Source organism: Crinia signifera, chromosome 4, assembly GCF_055691185.1.
Source record: "Crinia signifera chromosome 4, ASM5569118v1, whole genome shotgun sequence".
NCBI classification, from domain to species: domain Eukaryota; kingdom Metazoa; phylum Chordata; class Amphibia; order Anura; family Myobatrachidae; genus Crinia; species Crinia signifera.
In genome coordinates, this window is record NC_139220.1 from 151,676,561 (window position 1) to 151,689,395 (window position 12,835).

Below are 12,835 nucleotides of genomic sequence, written 5' to 3' on the forward strand. Positions count from 1 at the left end.
CTTATTGAACATGTCAACCTAATGCACGAAGACCTTCCTATTGCCTGCCAACCTATAGTGGTTGACCTACTGACTGTTGACCTAGACACTGTCAACTTAATGACACATACCAACTCTGGGTCTGGTAGGTGTAGGACACTGGGAGGTTTCAGTGGCATCAGTGCTTCAACCAAGAGCCAGAAGACACTGTGCCCAGGATATGGAGAATGCTTGGAGATGTTAGCAAGATGAGGGCTGGTAACAGGATCTGTAGGACACTGGGAGATGTTGGTAGGGTCATCGCCAGGAACAGGAAGAACTGGGAGATATTAGTGGGGTCAGCACTGGAACCAGGAACCAGAGAATGCTGTGAGATGTAAGCAGTGTGAATGTTAGGATGAGGAGCCAGCAGGGCCGGCGCCACCACTAGGCAGCCTTAGGCATTTGCCTAGGGCGCCGGCCACTGGAGGGCGGCCACTTGGGAGCAGCCCCCGGATGAAGGAGAAGGTGAGAAACCACGGACTCCCTCTCTGATCCCCCCCCACACCCCATGGAGAGCCCCCCCCCCTTGTGGAGCAAGACACAACACGCTGCTCCCTCTCCCCCCGTGGAGTTACTCTACGCCAATCGTAACTGTACGCCCGCCGCATCTCCCGCCGCCTGCACACCCCCACCTCTCCGTGGAGCAGGAGGGCGCCGGGGCGCCCCGCTGCCTGTGGCGCTCCGGTGCCTAGCACCGGCCCTGGGAGCCAGATGACTCTGGGAGATGTTGTCAAGATCACTGCTGAGACCAGGAGATGAAGGCTACTGGTACACGGAGCCAGGAGATGCTGAGAGATTGCTTTGTGGTCGTGGATCTGAATGCTGATGTCTTTTATAGTAAAATATTTGGTAGCTCAGTAGGGAGAGTGGCAGTGAGTGATTTTCAATTACAGTACCTTTACATCTGTCACTAGATAGCAGTGAGGGGGAATGCAGGCATGGGAACAGCAGAAATAAAAAGTAAAAAAACTATACTAAGCCGTTCTTTGGGATTGGTAAGTGGTCATGTGAAATTTTTCAAAAATCTACTATATTGTAGTATTTTAGTTTTTAGTATAACAAATAAGGGGGATTCAACCTGAAGGGGAACAATGCTAAGATGGCATTCTAATTGCAACCAATCAGATGCTAGCTATTATCTTCTAGAAGGTGCTAAATAAATAAGATATAGATTCTATTTGGTTGCCCATAGCAACATCCCATGTGAAATTGAACTCCCATCTTAGTAAATTCCCTGTAGTGGTAAATGGCACCTTAGTTTTTGAATATTGATTTGTAGACGGTACCAGAAGTACTGTATTTTTTCTTTACATGTGGAAAGCCCTTTACTTAGCCACAAATGTGTTCACAATTACAATTAGAAAATACTCTTAGAGCCCATACACTTGCAGTGATGTATGGTCAGCGGTTTTACTTAAGCAAAAAGACAGGGCAATAGTTCAGGATTACGTAGATCATGATAGCTATTGCTCAGTCTTTACAATCAGAGCGATGTTTGGACACTTGCTAAACAATAGGACTAGATTTTGACTGCATGCACTGCCTAGCGGGCGATAGTGACGTGAGGGATCCTGAATCGCCATCACACAGGGGCATACACATGGAGCGATATCTGCATACTTTCTAAGCATCTATTCAGATTGCTTAGAAAAGAGCAAAAAATCACTACGCGTGTATGCCCCTTTGTTGCTATTTTTTGTTATTTTTTGATATTTTAAATATCTTTTGGAATTAAAGGTTTAAGAGTTGGAAATAGGTTTTTAAATTCAAATCTAAACATGAATATTTAAAATTTGTATATCATTTTGTTTTCTGGTATCTGTAAGGAATGCATATGGTAAGATGCCAGTATTGCTAGTGATGTACCCACACTCACTTTACAACATATACTGTAACATATATATATATATATATATATATATATATATATATATATATACACTGTAATGATACAGACAGGAAGTACAGATGAAGCCAGCTTTATCTTTGCAGGGGCTGGCGATACTTTCGCCAGCCCCCGGCAGCTGCCGGCTCCCGCCAGGGGCGAGCGCGCATGAGATGCTCGCGTGCCCCATGGCTACGGAGCTTGCCCCGGGTCCCCGCTGCCACCGCCGGTTCCCCTTGCATCCCGACCCCCGTCGAAGACTGGGACGCACGTGCGTGTCACCAGATGAGAGGTGCTGGCGAGCACCGGCACTGAATGAGAGGGGCTCCATCTGTAGCAACAAAAAAGCATGATGACTTGGATCATATTAGCCTACCTACATAGAATGTCCATGAGACTCCAAAATTTTGGGGTGTTCACTAAGATCCTGTGAGAGTAGAAACACCTTGTGCATCGCATCCTTTCCACTTCTGCATTGTATTGCAACATCATGGCATCACAAGACTGACATCAGGGTGCAGTGGTGTAGCTAGGTGCCACGGTGCCCGGAGCAAGGGCATGTTTTGCCCCCCCACCTAATTTGAAGTAGGCATGGCTCTTGCATGGCGAAAAGGGGGCGCAGCCTAACATTATACCACACACCATAATGCCCATTGCACATTTTGGTGAACTTTGTAATACCCATTATACATATAAAGTCACATGCCGTACATAAGGCCACACCTGAAGAAAAAAATCGTAATGCCCATTACATACTATATAACAAACCATAATGTCCATTACATACTATATACCAAACCGTAATGCTCATTAATTACTATATAACACACCGTACCACCCATTACATACTATATAACACAGAGTTTGAAATGCATGTGAAAGCGTGACAGGCATCACTGACAGGAAGGAAAGGGTCAGAGGAAGGAGGGGGAGAGAGAGGAAGAGGGAGGGAGTGAGAGAGGGGGAGGAAGGGAGCAAGGGGTTGAATAAAGTTGTGACAACCTGACAGGCAGGGCTCTCCTGCACATGGGGGGGGGGGGGGGAGTACAGTGCCGGGTCTCTCTTGCAGATAAGAAGCCTGGTCTGTACAGTCTCAGTGCTTGTTCTCCCGACACACAGCACCAGGTCTCCGATGTTAGATTAGTTTGTTTTTCCCGCTGGGGCTGGTCACTAGAATGTGACATCAAGCCCCAGCTACTGTCTGCCAATAACTTGTGAAGCGGCTGCAGCTGCAGGCTTTAATCTCCATTTCTGACAGTTTCAGCCTTCCTCCCACTTTCACAGATCACAGAATCACCACCCTGCGCCCCATGACGCCGGATCCCCTACGGAGCCTTAGCTACGCCACTGAGCTGAGCTCAGCCGGGCAGAGCAGGGAGCGGGGGAGGGATCGGGCTGCACGGCTCCGGCACCCTTTGATGTCCTACGACCCTCTGATGCTGTTGGTACAATTGTCCTGGGCCTGGCCTCTCTGATAGAGATGGAAGGGCTCAGGCCATTCATTCTGCCCACTGTGAGGGAAGGGGGGGGGCATCCACGCTGGATCCTGCAGGTGGCGGCGGTGCTGGAGCGTAGTAACGCTGGACGCCGTCTGATGTCATCAGCGGGTGTCGTACGTGATTGCGTCACCAGATGGCGCCTCCTCCGGGACTATCCTGTGTTCCGTCTGGGGCTAGCAGTAACCCGAAGTGGGGTTGGGGGGTAATTGGGAGTCCGCCTCCAAATCTATTCATTGGGGTTGATCCTATTAGCCGTGGATGATTCTTGAGTGCGAATCATCGAGGCACCAGATGCACTTTACGGCAGTTTTAAACTTGCACTAAAGTTCTCACTGCCCCATAGGGTTGCAAGCAATTTATAGCTAATTCGGACCCATGAAGGGTGTGAGATCGGGTTCATTTGGATGCCGTTACTGGCATTTCAATGTGCTGGAACAGCACCCTAATGGCAATTTGCACCCTTCGCAAATAATAGGATCGACCCATAGAGGCAGAGGTGCGGGTGGTATACCCAGCATCTTACACAGCGCTAGCCATGCCCCATAGTGAAATGGAGAGTGGCCTGTGGCAGACACCACACAAGGCCATACCCATTATTATATAGACCACACACCCTTTTCAGGCACGCACACTGCTGCGCTGCATGAGCGGCCCAATTTCTAGTCAAAATGTTGGGAGGTATGATTAAAGTATATGTATGTCTTATTATTGTGGACGACACAACACTACAAGGGGGAGAAAATCAGAGGAGGACTGTATACCAAAGGAAAAGTGTCTTAGTTTCTGTTTGTATCTGGGTGTATGGCATCACTGATCTATTAATAGAAAGTAATATAAATATTTATTCTTCTGTCCAACATCAAGATATCAAACCAAGTGTGCGTATACATTACTTTCTATCAGCTAAACAAGAACAAAACTTTGTTCTTAACATAAAAATCCCAACTAAGTTTATTCAAACCAGTGACCCCAGGAGACTAAGCAAAGTTCACAAGTGTGGGTAGACAAGCACAACAATGTACTGCAAGTTCTGTGGCACAGCCTATAATAACTGTTCAGAATCTCTGTCTTATGGAGAATAGCCAATTCTAGTGGAGCTCGAAGCTACTGTACAATAAGCACAGATTTAACTTCCCTGTAGCATATTGCTCTATTGACGGCACTGGATGGTATGAAGATGAGCTTGGCAATGAGTGCTAGAAAATTTGTGTTGCCTATGATGCAAGTGGGGTGGGAGAATAATCGGCTTTATTTACAGAAATTTTCACACACACATGCACAGTTGCATAATTGGTCAACTATGTGAGAGCAGCATTGCATACAGGGTGCGTGCAACTCAGAATTAGGCAATATGGTGGACCTTTATAAACCTGGGCACTCTGACCGATTTGCAGCTATGCAACCCCATATGAAGCAATCTGCGGTGCACTGTGTTTTTTATCTTTATATCATATCTGGCATTAACTTTTTCACCACTTTATGCTTCAAAAATGATTCTGTGTAATTGCACCCCATGAGCGCCAATGCCACCACTGGGTACAAATGAATGTTTTGTCGGTTCAGTGGTTCCCCTTCCTTAGACCAGTTTTGGAAGGTACTGTGCAAACCACTGTAATTTTGGAAAACCCCACCATAAGGCCAGCTGTTATGAAGATTTATTATTATTTATTTAGTAACAGCTACTTGTTATATACCGTCAGCATATTCCACTGCACTTTACAATTAAGAACAAACAGTATTAAAAGAAGACTGGGTAATACAAGGCAGACATAGAGGTAAGAGGGCCCTGCTCACAAGCTTACAATTCATGGAAATGCTCTGACACCGTAATCTAGCATTGATCATTTTTATCAGATTCTTATGCTTGCCCATTATTACTGCTTTCAACAGATCAACTTCAACTGTTTATTGCTACCTAATGTTTCCTAGCCTAAATTGGTGCCACTGCCATTGTAACAAAATAATTAATTAATGTTATATATCACCTGTCAGATGTTTTATTGATATGGCAGTTGTATGTGTGTGTGTTAGATAGATACAAAAGATACAAAACGTCTTGCTGTTAGGTAGATACAAAACGTCTAATTTAAAGCAGCTGTCATTAAATTGATGCTATAGTACAGGAGATGACACAATCAATAAGAAAAATAAAAAGTCGTTATAGCTTCCTAGATTTTGCAAGTATCATATAACATTATAAAGAAGAGGTCATTAGAGACAATAGCCTACCAAGGTTAAGTTTGCAATAAAGTCTATTATATTGTTTCACCATTGACATTAACAGAATGTAAAAAGTGGCTTAGAATGATTTAATGGTTTCCAAGTTGTGCTATAACAGTGCAATATATATTATGATGTATATCATAAAAACAAAAATGGCTGTTTTGATATATTGAGTACACTCATGCTGTCTTATATATAGGATTTTAAAATCTGCGTAAGACTCAAATCAAAATGATGTTACAGTACTTCTTTATTTTCTTAGTTTTTGTTCCTTTAAATCTTTGCAGACACATTTCTCAAAGAAAATTATACTGGTAATTACACTCAGAAGTCAAATCTTGCTTAGTTTGAAAAAGAGTATTATGAAAAAATGTCATGCATTATATATTAATTTACAAAATGTCTGAAAAAGTGTAGTGTACTCATGATTTTGAGCAGTACGGATGGTGTAATGGTTAGCATTACTGCCTCATAGTGCTGAGGTGATGGGTTCGATTCCCACCATGGCTCTAACTGTGCAGAGTTTGTATATTCTCCCTGTACTTGCGTGGGTTTCCTCCGGGCACTCCGGTTTCCTCCCACAATCCAAAAATATACTGGCAGGCTAATTGGCTCCCAACAAAAATTAACCCTAGAATGTCTGTGTGCGTGTAAATGTGGTAGGGAATATAGATTGTAAGCTCCACTGGGGCAGGGACTGATGTGAGTGTTCAAATATTCTCTGTAAAGCACTGCGGAATATGTATGCGCTATATAAGAAACTGCTAATAAATAAATAATAAATAATAAAATGTTTCTATATAAAATGTTTAAAGAAAAAGGAATTATATACAGTACTAATTAATTATTATATGGTATTTTTATTACTTAATTTAACTGGATTCTATTGATACTTAAAAACATCTACCAAAATATTTAATAATATCATCAATTTACAAATACAGGTACTTGTGTTTTTGGGATTCTCATATATATATATATATATATATATATATATATATATATATATATATACCGTATATACTCGAGTATAAGTCGATCCGAATATAAGCCGAGGCACCTAATTTTACAACAAAAAAACTGGGAAAACTTATTGACTCAAGTGGGACCCTCACTCGAGTATAAGCTGAGGGGGCCTTTTTCAGCATAAAAAATGGTCTGAAAAAGTAGGCTTATACTCGAGTATATATGGTATATATTTTATTGAAGAACTGTACAGTACAAAAAAAGAAAGCTTAAGACATTTCCGTTGGTAACAATTGTGCAAGGAAAATCTACATCATAATCATTACATGCAGAACTTAGGAATGCTTGAACAATAAACAAAAGTTGTTTAATAACAAGCAAAGTGTTATTTGATTTTTTTCAAAATCACTTGTATCACTCTCAAACAGGAATACTAAGACACGTTATCTGCAATGTAGTAGGATTCTCTTTTAATATTCTGATGATGATAGTATTAGTATTATTACTATTAAGAAGAAGAATATATGTTACTTGTGTAGTTTCAAGGCGGCACTGGGATTGCATGCGATTTGCATGCAATGTGATGGTACTTGTTCAGTTTCAAGGTGCCCCTTGGCCGAGGATCGTAGATTACTTGACGTGTATTCCGCGTACCCTCGCCATGCTTCGGGCTCGGTGGCTCGCTGCGCTCACCACACTTTATAAAATCAACTCCACGCCGACGCGGATAGTGGGGGTATGATCAGGTCGGCAGGACACATACTGCTTGATGTGGATAGAGGGGGTATGCTAAACGTGGATAGTGGAGGTGTGCTAAATTGCATTCCATGCGATTTGCGTGCGATGCAATGTGATGATGTAGTAGTAATAGTAGTAGTATTTGTTGTAGTTGTAGTAATAGTAGCAGCAGTAGTAATAATAGTAATTGTGGGGGTACGGATTCTCTGATCATATGACCTTTATTGTAAATGCACACACACAGTACACTATAGCATTACTAGCCTGGATGGTATCTCACTTCCTATGTCCCCAAAGTAGTGTAGTATTACAGATGCCTATGGTCTCCTGCTGTCACATGCCAGCAGTATTCCTGTGTCCCCTGGCCTTGGATACCAGCTCACACAGCGCCCTGTGCTACATATTCTTCTCACTGATGGCACTACCATGCCTATTCAGTGCCTGCACTCCAGAAGTCCAGCCACTTTCTAACCCAGTGATTCCCAAACTGTGTGCCATGGCACCCTGGGGTGCCTTGGGATACTTGCAGGGGTGTCCAGGGTTTATTAATGGTAAATATAGAATACAATATAAGAGCTTATGGCTTCCAATCATAATATATGTGAACTAGCAGAAGCAAATCCTATCCTTCACCAAATAACAGAACCCACATATGACAGATAGACATAATTTACTTAATTTTATTTTTTCTTCCAAAATATATAATATGAAATTTATGGATTAGAGCTGCTATAAAAAAAAAATTCTGATAGTCCAGGGTGTCTTGACTCAAAAATGTTTGGGAACCACCGCTCTAACCCTTCTCTGTAGAACCCCCCCTCCCCTCCCCCTTCCCAGTCAGAACTCAGTATTTGTTTTACCCTACTCTGTCTACTCATATAGCAACCAGGTCAGTCTGGGAGTCAGAGTCTGAGGAGTGGAGAGAATAGTTCTGGGTTCCTTTACACAATGGGGTGTATATGGTCAGAGTACCTGCATCTCCATAGATAACTATTTATTTCTTATGGGCCTACATACGGGTCAATTTCAGGGCATTTTCTAAGCAATCTAACCAGATTGCTTAGAAAATGCCCCTACATCACTCCATGTGTAGGGGCCATAGCGATAGCAATGCGTGGCCCCGCGTGTCGCTATTGCCCAGCAATTAATATTCTCACCGGGGAACACTGGCCCTGACAGATCAGTCAGCACTTAGGGCCTTATTCTAGTTCACTCATAAAGGCAAATTCCTTCTTAGCTGGACAAAACCATGTGCACTGCAGGTGGGGCAGATGTAACATGTGCAGAGAGAATTAGATTTGGATGGGGTTTTTCTTCAAAGTGAGATCTATATTGCAGTGTAAAAATAAAGCAGTCAGTATTTTCCCTGCACAGAAACAAAATAACTAACCCAAAGCTAAATCTCTCTGCACATGTTACATCTGCCCCCCTGCAGTGCACATGGTTTTGTCCAGCTAAGAAGGAATTTGCCTTTAAGAGTGAACTAGAATAAGGCCCATAGTGCTGACACATCGCTGTGTGCAGAGCGATCTTGCTGAGGGTTCAGGGCGATCTAGCATTGCTCAGAATACTCAGAAAATATCCCTTTACTGTAACCGACTCAACGTAAGCAAACCACAATATCTGAGAACTTAGCCAGGCTATATAGTAATACACCACCAGACTTCTCAAGAGCGCAGAACCTTGATTTTAAAGGTCCAAAATGTTTGTGTTATCACATGTCTGGTTTTAATATAGACTTAATTGTACTTCTGTCCAACAGTACTCTGGAGCAGCAACAAGTATCATTAACAAGGCGTGACACTCATAGACAGACTCACCTGTAAATGGGAAGAAATATTAATTTTAAAAAATAACAATATTGATTCACGCCCCCTTAAAGAAAGCACCTGGGAAATGTCTATGAAGTATCATTGAATGTACTACACATTGTTTGCTTACATTCTGTTTGCATGTACTACCTTCCTGGAATACAACCAAGAGGTTCAATTTGAAATCTAGACAGATCCATTTTTCCAAGAAAGTAACTCCACTAGCGCTTATTGTTTGTTTGATCAATTCTCTTTTGTTTACATTGTTTGTGAAGTTTGGTGAAAACTTTTTATGATCGTATAAAAATATTAGCTGCTGGTTAGTGCCCATCTGTGTTAAACTTTTTCTCTCCTCTTACAACCCAAGTAGCCTTTGCATGTTCTCACAGCAAAGTACCCAATGCTGCAATTACTAATCTAAGGAAGGCACCCATCTGAATCCAATCAAAGTCACAAAGGTGTGTTGTCTGTGGGTGTAACAATGTCTAGGCTCCACTGGGGAGGGGAGGCATTATATTTGATATCTGAAGGATTATTGTTATTAATTGTTTGTCTGCTTGATAGAGATTTTGGGGCCTGTGCTCAATGGGGGAGGTGGGATATTATGTGAAATGTGGAAACTTGTGTTTTGTCACAGCAGCTTAAAGGTCTGGGGACCACTAGACTGCTAACAGCTTCCACACAGATGTAGTGATGTAATAATCCCACCTATTTTTTTGTTGGATCCATCTACATTTGATTTGGTGCCTCCCACATGAAGTCACTTCTACAACTTTTAGTTCCAAATCTGCCCCTGGTTATTCCTATTATTTGGGAGGTTATTTACTGGAATGAGCCAGTGGCAAAAGCAATGTCACAAGAGCTTGTGTGGGCTGGTTCCCAAAATTTGGGGGACAAAATGAGTAGGTGTCTTCTGTATTTTGACAACCAGCAGTAGGCCCAAACAGTCAACACGGTAATGCCACAGCCAGGGGAATCCTTTTATGCAAGTTCCCCTGGCCAAAGTATTCATCCCTGTGGCTGATCAGCCCCAGCAGGGTCCCTGGAGAAGTGGGGACCACCCCAATAAAGGGGTCCCCCCTCCAGAGTTACGCCTGCCCAGGCTGAAGCCAGGGGCTTTGGGCACTGGGCTGATGTTAGAGTAAAGTGAGTCCCAGCAAGCCTGGGGTGTATACTGGGACTTTGAAAACCACAAGACCCAGCATGTGGCCCATTAATGAGCTTGTCCAGTAGAAATCCAAGTGCTGGGTACCTGGGGAAGGAAACCATAATCACCATCTTCGACATGTGGATCACGACCTCTGCAATGCCTTTCTGCGGCTCCTTCTCTCGAATAGCACTATTGGTTGCCTAGTGGCTCCTGATTACACCTTGCTAGGCATATATAGGTACATTAAATTATGCCATTTTACCTACAGCCAGAATATAGCACATGGTTTGGTTAATTTATTAGGCATCCTGATGAAAACACACTCCGGTAAAATGATTAATTACACAAACAGGTCTACCTGAAGCAGGTCATTTATTTGGATTGACTTCCTCCCTATTTGCAAAACCAATGCTTACATTAATTCATCTGGGGTTTCTATACTTTCACCAAAAGCCCAAACTAACACATATTTATGCAGTAGCGCACGCAGGGGGGTTTTCTGAGTGCCCAGAAACTCCCCAAGGAATCTAAGGGCCCTAGACTGAAAGCTGAGGGTCCCCTCTTTCCATGGGTACAATAGTTTTTTTTTAAAATCGGCCCTGGGGAACTGGAGATATCTGACTTCAAAGCAGTGGTCCCAGCCAAGCCTGTTAATTGCTGTTCCAGTCAAATATTTCAGGTTCTGTCTGACTTAGAGTTTTTCTGAGGATATATTCCAAAAACTGGGACTCCCCCCCTTTGAGGGATACTAGAAGCTTGTCTCTACTCTGCCCAAAACCAGAGATATCAGCCTTCCAGCAGCTGGTTACTGCTCCAGCTCCACACACCTGGTATGTAGTTTTATATCCTCGTTGGCAGATTGCTCTGCCTCCTGAATGCCAAATTCCATTTGGTAGGGGGATTCTCTAGTTTTTAATTCCATTAAAAGCTAAGAAATCTAGTTCCGGGAACTGCAGATATCTGCAGTCAAGCAAGCTGTCCTTCCACCAGAAAATTATGAATAATAAGCCCACTCCATTATACACCCCTCCCCTGCATATTAAACCTCCTCTCCCACCATCTGTGCAGTGAAGGGGTAATTAGTGAAAATTACTGACCCAGGCCCTACATGCTGAGCGGTTGATATAATACCCCCTACCACCCGCGGGACATCAAAGCTTCCGCTCATAGCACCCTCCACCCCTACCACTGGAGGATAGGTAGGGGCCCCAATACATTGCTATGCCCAGGGGTCTACACTGCTGTTATGTGTATGTATATGTATATATATATATATATATATATATATATAATTATTATTATTATTATTATTATTATTTATATACATTTGGTCTATCTATAATACTTTAACTGACCCGGCATATACTGGGTCACCTAAGTGTCCTTCTCCGTGCTTTGCTCCACCCCTCTCTGGAAACCCCCCTTCTGAAAATCCTGCATTTGCCCCTCACATGCCTTCATCTTAACTGACATGGACCCTGATTGCACCTTTTATCAGTGATAAACCAAGGTTTGCAGTAAAATATTTGACTTAATAATGCTAAAAGAGATGTAATATGTTAAACTGTATAAACATAATTTTCTGATGGTCTTGGATAATTAACTATAAAATGTTTGCTAAAATTAATAACACTGTAGTTGTGTATCATTGGGGTTAACTATGCATTACACTAAATTTAATTCCACACTATTTTTTAAAACTGAAATCTGGTGAGTCTAAACACAGAGAATATAAGTACTATATTGCAAACATTTATTCTTTAAATGTGTTCAGGTGCGTGGCAATCAATGACCTTTTCTCTATTTTAAAATTCATAGAAATAGTTTACTCTGTTGAATGTGTTGATTTTACTTTAGAACTTTGTTAACCTACTGTGGTATAAAAAAACAAAAAAAAAACAACAAAACAAGTTAAGACCTCTTGGGAATTTGGCACTTGTATTATAGGTCTAAATAGATTAAGATATGCATGGACATTATAGTATGCATTAGAGCAATTACATTATCTTGTGGAACCTGAAATGAACAGCATTTCCTCACATTTTGTCCTTTTTCCATAAGCCAATAGTAGCCAAAGGCATTTGACTGGAGAGCTTGTTGGATTGACAGGTCTGGCAGTCATTACACGCTGGATTGAATACTAGATTACTCCAAAGTGGCTCAGGGTCAGGGATCAGTGTGTTCCCTTTTGGCACTAAATGACTTTAATATCCTTACTGTATTAGTCAATTACTTTAAAGCTGCTGCTCCTCTTGTCCCCCTGCAGTTCACTGTGACCGTTTGAATGGTTCCTATACTTAACCCTCTTGCAAAGTAGCAACAAAAGAACTTGAAGTACTGTAGTTAGAATATAGAATTATTTGAATGGAAAAAACTTTATAGTATATTACTCCTACTGTTTTATATTCTACTAATCGTAGCTAAATATTGATCAAGCTTATTTCAATGTTAATACTACCTTTAAGCAGCAGAATATACATTAGATAATAATGAAAGTAATAATGAAAATAGTTTAGGTAGAATATACTGTAGGATATGAAGA